At 44.2% G+C, this 13,635-nt stretch overlaps 1 protein-coding gene and 1 long non-coding RNA gene across 3 annotated transcripts in view; one reads left to right on the forward strand and one right to left on the reverse strand.

Annotated features, from left to right (window-relative positions):
* The window catches only part of LHX8 (LIM homeobox 8), a 30,601-nt gene extending 27,827 nt beyond the window's left edge, over positions 1-2,774 (reverse strand). The window contains exon 1 of the mRNA XM_070467917.1: positions 1,700-2,774. The gene's annotated coding sequence lies outside the window, so the exon portion shown is untranslated. The remainder of the gene's footprint in view (positions 1-1,699) is intronic.
* On the forward strand, positions 996-4,572 carry LOC139035213 (uncharacterized). Of its 2 annotated transcripts, none has more exons than XR_011487823.1 (3): positions 996-1,416; positions 3,697-3,787; positions 4,154-4,572. It is a non-coding gene; the product is annotated as an uncharacterized lncRNA (long non-coding RNA). The 2 variants fall into 2 exon arrangements; XR_011487822.1 differs by lacking the exon at positions 996-1,416 and adding an exon at positions 3,268-3,544.
* The last annotated feature ends 9,063 nt before the right edge of the window (positions 4,573-13,635 follow it).

The raw sequence follows: 13,635 nt of genomic DNA on the forward strand, positions 1-13,635 counted from the left end.
CGGTATAGGCCTTCGATCGCGGGTAGTGCGTGGAGGAGGGAGGAGGCGAGTGATGCGCAGGTGTTTGCGGTGAATGTCAGGGCTGAGCGTCCCTCTCTCCAGGCCCACCTTGTGACCCCCAGTCGAGGGCGAGCGTACGGAGGGGTCTTTCCTGCACAGTGGCAACTCCTAGGAGCCCGCGTCACACCTCTTACCCAGGCTTCTCCGCGGCTCCGGCAAAGGAAGTGTTCGCCTGATGCTTCTCAGAGTACCCCTTTCTACCTTAGGTGCTTGTGCTAAAAGTCAGGACTCTTTTTGTCTGTGGAATGAGGTTTTTTAGCTCCGACTCCAACGGAGACCAATTTTGGTCGAATAAGGATAGGACCAATAAAACATCATCTTATGTGTCTGCAGGTGGGTAAGGAATCGCGGAGTTGGAGCGATTCCTATCTGCTAACCTGAAATTTCTGGAATTCTCACCTCTCCTTAAATGAAAACCGGGTACCTAAGCCCACCTAGGGGGCAACCGACACCCAACCAACAGCCCTGATGAATAGGGCTCTCTGCAAGGTTGGGAGAGAGAAAGCCAGAGACTTGGGAGTGCCTCCTTCCCCAGGCTTTGGGGCGCTCCGCTAGTTGGGAGCTGCAGGGTGTGTCCCCCTAAACCTCGAGGGGATCAGGGCAGGGGTCTGGGTTGAGCCAGGCCTTGATTGGAGGTCCATGGCTGGAGAGCGGGAACACCAACCCGCCCTGACCCCCACAGCTTCCACTCACCGCGAAGAGCTGCCTAATTGGGCTCCGAGCAGCTGCGAAATTTGTAATCGCCTAATAAGCCTTCCACCTCGGTAATTCTTATCAAAAGGCATAAAACTGATATTTTCACACTCGGCTTGCACCACAGGAGCCGTTTATAAACATCCTTCATCAGTGGGATGAAATTAAGCCTGCATTGACAGAGGTCTCTGGAACTCGATATTTAAAAGCAATAGATCCGAATTAGCAAATTATTACTTTAAGTAAGGAAAGTCCCCACCAACTTGACTATTGAACCCTTTGCCTTTGAGCTCCTCGCGGTGAGTAACCACATGTTTGAGAAAACTTAACCTGGAGTTTTCGCGGTACTCAGGCAATCTTCGGAATCTCGCTTCCTGAATCCGCGACCGCCCCGGCTCTTAGCCCTCCCACTAGCCTTCGAGGCGCTGGAGTCAGACCTGTGTAGACGTGAGGGAGACGCTGCTGGGACACGGACGAAAACACAGTCAAACGAGGCGCGTCCAGGACTCCCGGGCTCGAAGGCACAGGGCCAGTACCAGCGATTGGGGCCCTGCATCTTCCCGGGCCGGCGGCTCTCGCTGACCACACCCCTACCCCCAGGTATCCGCGCCGGGGGTCGGCGAGAGGACGGTCGGAGGGTGGAGGGCGGAAGACCTCTGAGCGGTAAGAAGGCACAGCTTCTGGGTGATTCTTGTAGTGACCTCTTTACTCCGAGCGCTCAGCCAAGAGCCCTCTGAAACTGCGGAGGTCACACTTGATTCAGAGTACCCTTTGATTTTTGACCACTTCGTCTGACCATTATTAATATTGATCCGGAAAAGGACGGATGGAAATAGCTTCCAGAGTTTTTTGCAGTTTTGCCCTGCCCCCGCCCCAAACTTGCCCAGGAAGCCCCGTGACCCCTCAGAGAGAGCGGAGCAGGAAATGCTCTCACCTTGAGACTTACCGGTCCCAGGCTCCTTTCCAGACCTTGTCACCCAGTTTCCGAGGGAAAGGGAAGGGCGCGTTTATTCATGCCAGCGGAGGTCGCCCAATGGTGACGAGAGCCTCCGTCTGAGACACACCGATCTCTCCCCCACTTCGGGCCAAGGCCGAGGCTGGAGGGTCTTCCCCGGGAGGCTAGTTTGGCGTGCACTGGCCAGCCAGGAACCGCAGCGCGCAGACCCGGCCTACCTCTCCAGCCCCGCTGGCAGTCTGTTACACCAGCTGCTGTCGGGTGAGCCGGCTGGGGCCACTTGTCACCAGTGGGTTTAGAAACCCACCAACTAAAACCCAAGTTCTGCGACTGAAAGGATTGTTTGTGTAGATTCCGTGTTTCTTTCCAGGCGGTGCGCTCATCCCCTCCTCGAGTTTTCCCCTCTGAGCTCAAGTAAACTTGCGCGGTCTTCTGCGACAGGAGATAGCGATACCTTTTCTCCCAGATGGGACCGCTGGTAAGAGAGGAAAGAATTAGAAGCCGTCTGCAGCCCGAAATTAGGCCGGGAGCTGTCTGGGACGCTCCCGGGCTAAATGTTACTGCACAAAGCGCAGAAGTCCACTACATCCTTTACTCGTTGTGACATTTCCAAGCCGACAATCTCGCCTTAAGCACGCTTGTGGCTTGGAGCTGCTGATTTTATATGCATTTTATCGTTCAGAATGAGTAATAGGGCAGGACCAGTGGAAACCCGATTCTAATCTATTTCTACAGACCTCTGCCCGCACAGCTCTGTAAAAGCCAAACTAGGAGTTTGGGAGAAATAACAACTAAGTCCTTTCTCCCCAGCTTTTTATTACATATGCGAGGCCACCGAGCTGATGTAGCTTGGAGCTCACTCATCTAGAAAGAGGACGCAGGCTTCCTCTCATCCATTCCCCTCACCCCCTCTTCTCCAGGGATCCCTGAGAGTTAACAAAAACCCAGCAAGGGAGGCAGGAGAGCCAAGCTTGATCCGAGTGCAAAATCCTGGGTGCCTGACGGCCTTTCCTGGGTCGAGTGGGGGTGGTGGCGGGCGCTGTGTGAGCCTCCCATTTGCAGGCTTCTATCCTGTTTTGATGAGAACTTGAAACTCCGTTGTTAGTGTGGGTGCAACCAACAAAGTCCAGGAAGTCTCACCCTGAAACCTGTGTCGAGGTTTCTACCCCCCTCCCCCCACATTTCCATGTCCCATTGTTGCTTATCCGTTGTAACTTGTGAAATGATAATTTGAAAGAAGTTTGCAGAATAATCTTGAGCCATAGTTTTTCATGTTAAATAAACTTCTATAAGGATTTCTGCTAGAGGAGACGGGCTCTGGTAACTATGGCAGTGCTTTCTCCCTCCTCCCTTTCTTCCTTCCTCCCTTCCTCCTTTCCTGCCTGCTTGCCTGCCTGCCTTCGTGGGAAATGAGGGTTTAAGAGCTATGTGTTATACTAAGAGCACAGGTTTTGAAGTTAGTCAAACCTGTAATGGATTTTTGAGTAATTTATTTAACAACTTAATTTTTTTTCCTCATCAGTAAAATGGGGAGGACAGCGCTAATGATGCTGAAATATTTTCACCAACAGATACACAGTAGCTGCTCAATGAATGTAATCTTCCGCTCCTCCCTCCTCCTCCTTTGCCACCCAAGAGCTGTCTAGATGCGAGGTGTCACCAACGGCTTAATTCCCCAGGGGAAGGGGTCAGGCCATGCTCCTAAGCACCGACCTGGATTCCAGTTGGCCATTTTGAGTAGTCCACCTGCTCGGATTCTAATGCTGGAGTGCTGCCGGGGCTCTGAAGAAGAACTCACAGCTGCCAGCCACCTCTAATCAGGGCATCTCAGCCCAAGTAGGCACGGGAACGACTTTTGCTTCCATTGCTTTATTTGGGGGTTAATCTGGCGCATATAAATGATTGGCACCCTACCTTCTGTCAGTTTGCGGGAACTTCTGAATATTGTGAAAGCAGCAATACTCATAGCTGTTGTTTTTTGTCAAAAGGAGCCGAAGAGCATAACCGTTCTTCAATAACTTGCCCAAGGCCATTTTACCAGGTGGAGTCAGAATTCGAACCCAGACACCGTACGCTGAGGTACGTACGCTGAAACTTTCCTTCTTTTTCAAAAGCCCGCCTCTTAACCATTCCGCTTTTAATCAGTGGATTCATTTACCCCAACTCGAGACGGTTTTTTACATAGTTCATTTGACCTGGGTTGCGGCTCCAGCACAGGTGGGCCAGCAGTCAGCGCTTTGCCCCCGCCGGCTTCCTGCCGCGTTGCCACTGCCGGGAATCCGGTATCCGGAGGGACAGAGCGCCCCCTTCCTTCTACTCTTCCCGGTGCGAGGTTTAAAAGTACAGAATGAATAGTTTGGAGTGTCAAATAAGCTGACCACAGGGGTAAAAGAGTTGAGCTTTTACAACGGTGGTAAAAATTTTCTCCTTTCCTTTGCAAATTAGAGAACCCGATGACTAATCATCATCGAGTGGGTCGAAACCTGGATTGAATAAGTGACCAGAGTTCTCCGTACCTCCTGCAGTGCAAAGGTCGGTGGGCACTCCCTGAACTTTCCTCTGGACACTTTGACCAAAGTTCGGGACACTGAGTCTCCGGAGTTTGCAGAAACCTTGGTGCCCAGCTCCAGCTGTTCAGCGTCATCTCTCTGCACCCTGTATCACCACTACTCCGGAGAAGTCTTTAGAAGTAGTTTTCCTCCTAGAGAAACAGGTGAATAAAATCGACTCCAGCAGATCTTTGACAGCACCAGGCTTCTGTCACTCTGGAGGCAAGAACCATGTGCTGCCTGACTCTCTGGAACCTAGTTCAGTATGTTGGCACTGGGCAATAAAGGATGGCTTTTTGAATGAAAAAATATAAATATGTGCGTTGGCTGGTACAGAGGGTTTCATTCCTTTCTACGTATTCTTAGTTCCAGTTTCCTGTTTTTTTCCAGTGGCACCTTCTTGCTCAGGACCCAAATCTTTTAATCCCTTAGAAGAATGAGGCAAGGAAGGGCATAGATATTCTGACAATTTAAACTGAGGGGCTTGCCAGGCTCTACTTTTCTTCTAGGGTGAGGGACTTACAATGGCTCATTTGGACCCCTCTGGATCATCCTTCAGCCCTCAGTGTTTGCAACTGAAAACCTACTGTGGGTGCTTCAGAGACCATCGAGGTCTGAGCCTCAGTTATAGGTGAGGATGCTAATGGGACAAGGAATGGAAACATATTGGACCCCAGAAGCTCAGAGAAACCTCCATGGGCCCACTGTTGACTGCACACATGGAAATGCTGTGTGTGTTGGCCTGACCTAAGTTGATCTATGTTTTGGCTTGCCCTAGGGCAAAAAGCCTGACTGGGGTGGACAGTCAGGATGGTATCTGAGGTTACTCAGAGCCAGATGGCGGTGCTGTCAGGCCTTCCCCGCTTGGGAAGGAGATGCACACCTGTTTACAGGCTGCAAAACTACTGAAGAACGTGGAGGCGAGGTACAGGTGATGGTGTACAGTCTTAAGCTAGGTAGATCCACGTGTGCCCACCCCCGCCCTGCCCCACTGCCCTGCCAGATCATAATTGTGTGCCCTGCGTGGCTCAGCTCTCTCTCTTCCCAGACCCAACCTCTTTGAAGCCAGGAGAGCTCTAAAGCAGAAACTGTAGGCCCCGGGGACCCTTTGACTGGGGTCCTGAAGGGCTGGAAGAGATCTTTTGGCTTGGGATTACTGCACTGGGAATTTACACCAACACTAAGAGAAAAGCCCTAGGGTTTTATCTTGAAAACTGGGGTCTCTTGACAGATGCACCAAGATTTGCAAATTTAGCCACAGCCTCTGCAGGTAAAGAAACACAGGGAAGAACAAAGTTTTTTCCTTTAGAAGAGCATAATCTCTTATTTCCTTCGAATAGCTGCCCAACCCTCTGGAGGGACTCAGAGCAGCATTTTTTTGTTTTGTTTTGTTTTTTAAAGGGTGCCTACACATCCACTACCTTTCAGAAATAACTCCTTGACTTGCTCAGCACTTAGTTTGCTTTTATCATTGCTTTTGGGTTTCATAGTCACCAAAAAAAGCAGGCACAATTTCTTGTGGAGCTTTATAAATAAATGCCTTGTCAAGGTGTCTTCCTCCTTTCAAAATACTTTTGCCCTGCTTCAATAATTAATTTTATTGATATTGTGGGGAAAACCTCTCACATTACAAAACATCTAGATCAGTCCTTGAATATCTTTTAAAGGTCAGCGTAGGAAAAAAATTACAGTTAATAAATTAAGCCATAATTCCCCAGTCTTTACACTGTCCCCCCACAGCCACACAGGCTGAAATATCTTTTTTCCTAAAAAGGTTTTGTATTTTTAGACAGGAATATGTGCATGTATGTAGATACTCATAATAAAGAATAGCATTTATTGTTTAGCATCAGCTATATTTAACATACGTTGTCATGAATATTCCTCACAGTCATCAAGGGCGTGAGAAGCCTGAAGTTTAGAGGAGACTCAAATTCTCAAGACTTATTTGCAATGGATTGTAGATGCAAACCAATTCCAAGGTGTTAACCACTGTACTATATATGAAGGATACTGAGTGAGCCTGGCAGGGTATGAAGTCCTCCCTCCTGGCCGGTTGGACATGTGGCTCCACCCTTGCTCTGGAGTCCTAGAAGCCTAAGTTCTTTTAAGAGCTGGGGGAATGGAGGACAGCAGAAGAGGCTTGAAGGACCTGACTGATGCTGTCTGTTAGTTAGGGCCCAGAAGCAGAGCCAGGGTGGGAAGGGGAGGAAGGGCTAGAAGGGTAGGAAGCTGCGGGGGAGCGGGGAGGGAGAGGAGATAGATCGCGTGCTGGGAGAAAACTTTCTCATGGCCAGGTCGTAAATATTGTTGCATTTCCTTGGAAACACCAAGCCCCTTCGCCCCTAGGGGCTGAAGCCCTTCCCCTCCAGCAGCGGCCTGGGTTGGTTCCGCCGGCGCCTGCCTTCGGAGGTGACCTCTCCGGAACGGCCCTTGGAGCCCGGCTTGTCCTCTCGGCACTCGGGCCGAGGTTCCCAGCCCCTTGGCCTTGGTCGCAGCCGGTCGGCGGCCCCGGGGCACGCTGGGAAATTCCCTGCCGCGCGGTGCACCCCGGGAGGCGCCGAGGTGATGCGCCCTGAACGAGAGCAAGGCCGAGCGCCCCAGCGACGTATCCTAGTCCCAAAGCAGCCGGGCATCCAGCGTGAACCCCCACATCATTAATCCAGTCTCCTGGAGAAGGTGGGAGGAGGGTGGCCCCGGCTCCGAGCACCGGAATGCTTACCCCAGGCCAGGCTCTGAGTTAGGCTGGTCGCTCTGGTGGGTTTGACCACCGCCCACTTAGCGCCCTTTTCCGTGGGCGACCTTAGGGCGGAAGCTTGGGTTTCAAATGTGAAACGTTCGTCTCCTGGAATCAGATCCGAATTCCAGAGGATGTTAAGGCTTTTTTTTCCCGGGGGGATAAAAATAATCAGCGCCGGAGGAGACTCAAGGCCCAAGTCCTTCTGCCCATCAACTGTCTCTGCCCATAAATAGGTAGGTAATTCTTGTTCAACCCTTCCAGTTCCCAGAGCGTACATCTTGGTATCTCACTGAAAGCTGTTACAGAGGAGAGAAAACCTAAAAGCCAAGCCTACTACACACCAGGCCATGGGGGCCTGACTAGGTCAGAACTGATTACTGAAGTGATCAGTAAAGTGGTCAGGCTCGAAATGCCCAAGTTGGGAGTGCAGGCTGGCTCCAGACAGATGTCGACTAGTTCTGTCCTGTACTGCTCTTTCTCCAGGAGTGGCCTCTGGGCAGGCAGGCCAAGGCCCTGGAGATCGACCCACACTTGGGAGAGGTGGGTTTAGCTTTAGGGAGGCGTTTCTAGGGATTTGAATTTCTTTTACTTGGTTTTGGTTTCTGTGCCAGCCATAGAGGCCCTTGGTACTTTTAAGACTGTTGTGCAGTGCATGAGCAAATACTTACAAATGACCAAACACTTGTATACAGCTCTAATAAAAGGTGTGTGTGTGTGTAAGAGAGAGAGGGGGAGGGAGAGAGAAGGATTTTCTGGGCTGATGAGAGTATTTTCAGTTCCAAGTAATGTGTAGAGGTCCTTTGTTGTTGTTCAGTCCCCAAGTGGTGTCTGACTCTTTGCTACCCAGTGAATCGCAGCATGCCGTCTAAATTTTCGAGATTAATACAAAGCCTTACTTCCTTTTTATGTGATCACTCTTTAAAAACATGCATGAAAATTTATGTTCTTAGTTCTGGCCACCCTGATAGAGGTTTAATACCAATGCATAAGAGGAAGCCAAAGGGAAAATATTTGTATGCCAGCCTTGGTCTGGAAAAATATCAGTAGCGTTTCTTATTTGACAAGGAAATGCATTTGCTCACCCTTTTTCTTTCCCTTTCTTTTTCATTTGGCAAAGGCATCATTTTTAATATATATCCCATGTTTATTGTTTCTGTTTGGTACTTTGGTCATTTACAGCACCATCTGTTTCTGATATTGTTCCTGTGTTAAGCACACACTATTGTGTTAGTAAGATTTTACACCATCTGTTTAAGAAAATTCTTGCCAGTGCTATTTGATGCCCAGTTGAACTTTAGCCAAACTTCATTTTATAATGTTCTCTCAGTCCTGAGCATATATATAATACACTTTAATGAAATTATGCTTTCATACTTGCTGATAGACATCAGAAACTCATTTGCCCAGGTCAACAGCAGTTTAGCTAAATGTTAAATAGGAGGAACAATATTAAAATAGTAAAAATGTTGAGAAAAATTAAGAAACAAAACTATTGCATTAAGATCAAATAATTACCCAAATAACTGCTACACACACACACACACACACACACACATAGAATTTGGATGTGGCTGTTGGGAGTTCATGTATGTTTCTGATGATTTATGTATTTCTTCATTATTTATTAAACTTGGCAGTTTGTATTTTTGACATTATTCCCAAAGGTGTACAACTGGTTTGAAACATAATAAAATAGAATAACATTATAATGTGACTATATCACATATATATTAAATTATATTAAACACATACAAACTTAATAATTGAGCCTAACTAAAATTATATATATGTACATATATATATTATCATGTGTACACTCATAAAGGTTTTTCACTGTATCATCAAAAGGTCACAGGCAATGTTGCCCACTTGAGGCCTCTTTAAAAGTAGAGTTATTTAGGGAATTCCCTGGTGGTTCAGTAGTTAGGACTCCGTGCTTTCACTGCTGAGGAACCAGGTTCAGTCAACAGAAAGAAGTAAAGCATAACAGAAAGAAGTAAAGTATAACAATTCAAAAAATATTAAAGTACTAATATCTATATTTGTTGGCTAGGCATATATATCTAATAGTGGAATAATAATAAGACTGGAATTGGCTTGAAAAAAGTGATTACTGTCTATTTTCAGGTATCTTTTCTAGAACACCATACTCCTATTGATATATTTATCTATTTTGTTTACATCCAGTGCATACACCAGTATATACTGGAGTGTATACTCCAGTGTAAAGCCTTAAAAATGGTAATTTCACATGACTGTATGTGAAATTAAAGTACAGAAATAGAAACCATACCACTTGGGTTAATAAACTTCTGACATTCATTCCCCAAAATCAGCATTCCTCAATTGACAAAAACATGTCCTTTGATTTGAGTTCTGCCAAAAACAGATTGTCACAGCCTTTTGCTTTTTACCTGGACAGACTGTTTTTATGGCAGATGCTATGAGCAAAGATGTGTCCTTTAGATAACTGCTTAGGGATGTACAGTCTCTTTATGTTTGTTTCTTTAGGAAAACAAACTTTGTCTTGGTATATTTAATTTCTAAACAAAATGTATCCATAATAATTGACATTTTTAAGGAAGAGAGTTGGAATTTAGTACTGTTTTACTGTGAGATATATCTGGTTATAGAACTTGAAACAGCCTCATAACATTTCTCCCTATATATACACTTTATCAAGATCTACATTCTCTTTAAACTGTTTATTTAGATGTCTCAAATGTAACCTATAAACCTTTTTAAATAACTGATGTTAAAACAAACCTTATGAATCTTCACACGTCTGGTTCCAATTAATCTGCTTAGACTATTTAATGGATAAAATAACAAACCTAATTTTGTCAATCTGGAGTTCTGCACTAACATTCTATGTGCCTCTTTAAGGTCTAATACATATTTAATCCATAGTTATCCTCATGTAAAACCCTGGGATTAGAAGAGTAATTAACTATATGCATTTTCTTAGAAGACTGTTTTTCAGCTTAATCAGTATATAAGTGAGATGGTCTCAAAATTATGTCACTGATTATTGAAAGGAAACTATGTACATCTTTGTGAGTTGAATTCATCAGGTATCAACAAGGTACCAGGTGCTGTGGATACAAAGAAGAGTAAGACATGGGTGGTCCTTGCTCTCAAAAAATTCCCAATCCGTTAAGGAGACTGACAAAAACAGAACTAGCTCCTTCCTTCAGTTCTATTATTGCCTATTCCTTGGGCTTTTAATTGATAAAGTGTCGGATGATCTTATCGTAATACTTTGTATAGGTTTTTAAAATTTAAAAATCATTTATAGAATTTATATGGAATGAAAGTGAATGAAAGCAAACTACCCCCAGAAGGCTATATGGCTTCTGAGATAACCAATACTTTTGGTCCTTTTTCAGGTGTGGGAAGAGAACAAAATTAACTTAATGTTCCTGAAACATCTGCTCAATTATTTTGAGTCTTGCATCATAAATCCTCAGTCTGTTGTAGAATCTGTTGAACAAAGAGTAGTAGTAGGGCACCATATTGGAGCTAGAGAAAAATTTTAGATTTGTTCATTTCCAAAATCTGGAACAGCTCCTTTCCTCACACTTTCCTCATTTCCCCTACAAAATAATCTTAGATTTTATCACTGAAAACTTTTACAGATGATTGGGAGGGGAGAGAAGGATTATACAAAGATTATCATTTAAGGCAATGGATGATTGAAGTCAATATTTTCTATTTTTTCCAACATATATTTACCAGCTTTGGGAATTAATTATTCTAAAACTACATGGCAGAGTTTATTTTTCATACAAACAAGTTTGGGATTAAGTATTTAGCAGACCTTTGTAAAAAAAAAAGTTGAATGCTTTTGTTTATAGAAAGTTTTGTTGGGAATATAGTGTCAAAAGAGGTAAAATTTCCTTAGTATGTCAAAGAATTAGAGTCAAGTTAATTTTAATTACTCTCTCCAATACTTTTAGAAATTAAAGTTTGCTTTTCTTCTTTTATATACATTGATGAAAAATATCAGGAGAGAAGGAACAATCATCTGATTGAATTAATTGAGTGCCTTTTACTCTTCAGGAAACATTGCATTTTAATTTTCTTTTGTTTAATCATGGGTTTTTAAGTCTATACTATGTTTTTTCTCTTAGAGGATATTGCGTCTCTAATACTCATAGATCTATTTATGTGATCAGTTGATTCCTACTGGCTGTTGTCATACACTTCATTTCTGATTCTCTTCATTTTTCTTAACTACTTCCCTGGTGGCTTAGATGGTAAGGCATCTACCTGCACTGCGGGAGACCCGGGTTTGATCCCTGGGTGGGGAAGATCCTCTGGAGAAGGAAATGGCAACCCACTCCAGTACTCTTGCCCGGAAAATCCCATGGACTGAGGAGCCTGATAGGCTACAGTCCATGGGGTCGCAGTCAGACACAACTGAGTGACTTCACTTCCTTGCTTCTTAATAAGAATGCTGATGTGAAAGCTTTTACAGTTGGAGTCTGCTGACCTGTATCTCAGTTTTAGTTCCTGTTCTTTTTTAGTTAGTTGTGTGGTTGTTGTTTGTTGTTGTTCAGTCACTCAGTCGAGTCCAACTCTTTGTGACCTCGTGGACTGCAGCATGCCAGGCTTCCCTGTCCTTCACTATCTTCTGGAGCTTGCTCAAACACATGTCCATTGAGTTGTTAATGCCATCCAACCATCTCCATCTCGTCCTCTCTCATCCTCTTCTCTTCCTGCCTTCAATCTTTCCCAGCATCAGAGTCTTTTCCAATGAGTCAGCTCTTCACATCAGGTGACCAAGGTATTGGGATTTCAGCTTCAGTATCAGCCCTTCCAATGAATATTCAGGGTTGATTTCCTTTAGGATTGACTGGTTGGACCTCCTTGCAGTCCAAGGGACTCTCAAGAGTCTTCTCCGACACCACAGTTCAAAAGCATCATTTCTTCAGTGCTCAGCCTTCTTTATGGTCTAGTTCTCACATCCGTATATGACTACTGTTGTGTCTTGTTGAAATCACTTAACCTTCTAAGCCCTAGCTTCTACAGTTTGGGGTGGGGGAGATGGGTGGCCTTCAGAATAAGTCATCATTGAAAATCTTTCTAGGTTTTAGAGGTAAATCACTGTTTACAGATTTTTAAGAATTTTTTTCAAACCAGCTTTGAAATCTGTTATGATAGTTCTCCAAAAGGAAATTTTTCTTCAGGTTATAATCCTGTTTAAGAGTATCATCATGTTATAGTTTATTTACTGAGATCAAGTTGAGACTGAACTCTGATCACTAACCTGCATCTAGCTTCTACAAAGCTAGATAAAATTATCTTAGAAGTTAACTCTGACTCCAGCACAGAGTATGGATCCAAGTGTAACAGAATAAGAAATCCCCAAACAGGCTTCCTCATCCTTGTTTCTTTTCACTCAACCTTTAAAACCTAGCTTTAATGTTGCCTTCTCATTGAGCATTTCCATTCAAGTTGGAGGTGATTCCTCTTTTCTTTGAGCTGCATATTCATCGAATTGGGCAGTTGCTTGGCTATATAATTGGTGTCCACTATAGGCACAGCTGAATGTGATTATCCTAGTGCTATAGCTCTGGCATTCTGTTTTTGGTGAATCAGCCTTAGAGTTTGGTGTTAAATAAACCCTGGTAATGATGCAGGTGAGGCAGAGCTAGGAACTGGTAAGGTGATCTGATAGATCATTTGTTAATTAGCTCAACATATTTGAGTTTCTCTCATTTATTTCTAGGACACTTCTCTCTCATCGTGAGTGTGACAGGTATTTTTTGGTTTGTTTCCTGGTGGTCATAATGAATTTGGAGTGAAATGGCCATCCTCAATTCAGGGATCCTTAGTTGATATTTGTTGGGCAGCAGAATAAAGTCAAGGATGAAGACTGTGGCCATGGAAGAGACTAAAGAAAACTAGGACACTGTAGGCTTGGTTTGGAGTGTGATGATGTTTTACTTTCCAAAATATAGGTTTTTAAAAAAAAACTGTCCTGTATATTTCCTGACATTAATTATGGTTATAAAAACATTGACATGGCTAATGTTTTTTGAGGTGATGGACAACTCAGTAATAGCTGAGTAGAACAGAAGTTTCATCGACCTGACTGGCTGAGATCTGTAACCCATTTGACAGGTGCAGAGGATTACTTCCATTCTTCTCCCCAAGATATAGGTTATTTCCATGTAAAATAATTCCATCTATGTATTTTAAATGCTATAATATTGTGCATGGATTTATATAATTGATTATCAATATTTGTTGCAAAATATTAAAAACTGAGAGGGTTAAACGTTATAATTGCCTTACTAACATCTGTCCTACTCTTTATACCACTGTGTAGTAGCATGTAGTTTGATTAGGATTGATTCTAAATCTAGGTCCAGGAGTGGCAAACTAATGGAGGTAGACCAGTTGTCACTGTGATTTTTAAAAATTGAATTATAATTAATCAAAAATATTATATTAGTTTCCTATGTGCAGCTTGACTGTGCTTAATTCAGGGATAGTTACAGGAAATTAAACTCCATGAAGATATTGTAATCTGTTTTGCTCATAGCTGTATTCTCAGTGCTAAGTCTCTTCAGTTGTGTCTGACTCTTTGTGACTCTATGGACTGTAGCCAGGCTTCTCTGTCCATGGGA

The sequence above is a fragment of the Odocoileus virginianus genome, chromosome 5 (genome assembly GCF_023699985.2).
Source record: "Odocoileus virginianus isolate 20LAN1187 ecotype Illinois chromosome 5, Ovbor_1.2, whole genome shotgun sequence".
NCBI lineage: Eukaryota > Metazoa > Chordata > Mammalia > Artiodactyla > Cervidae > Odocoileus > Odocoileus virginianus.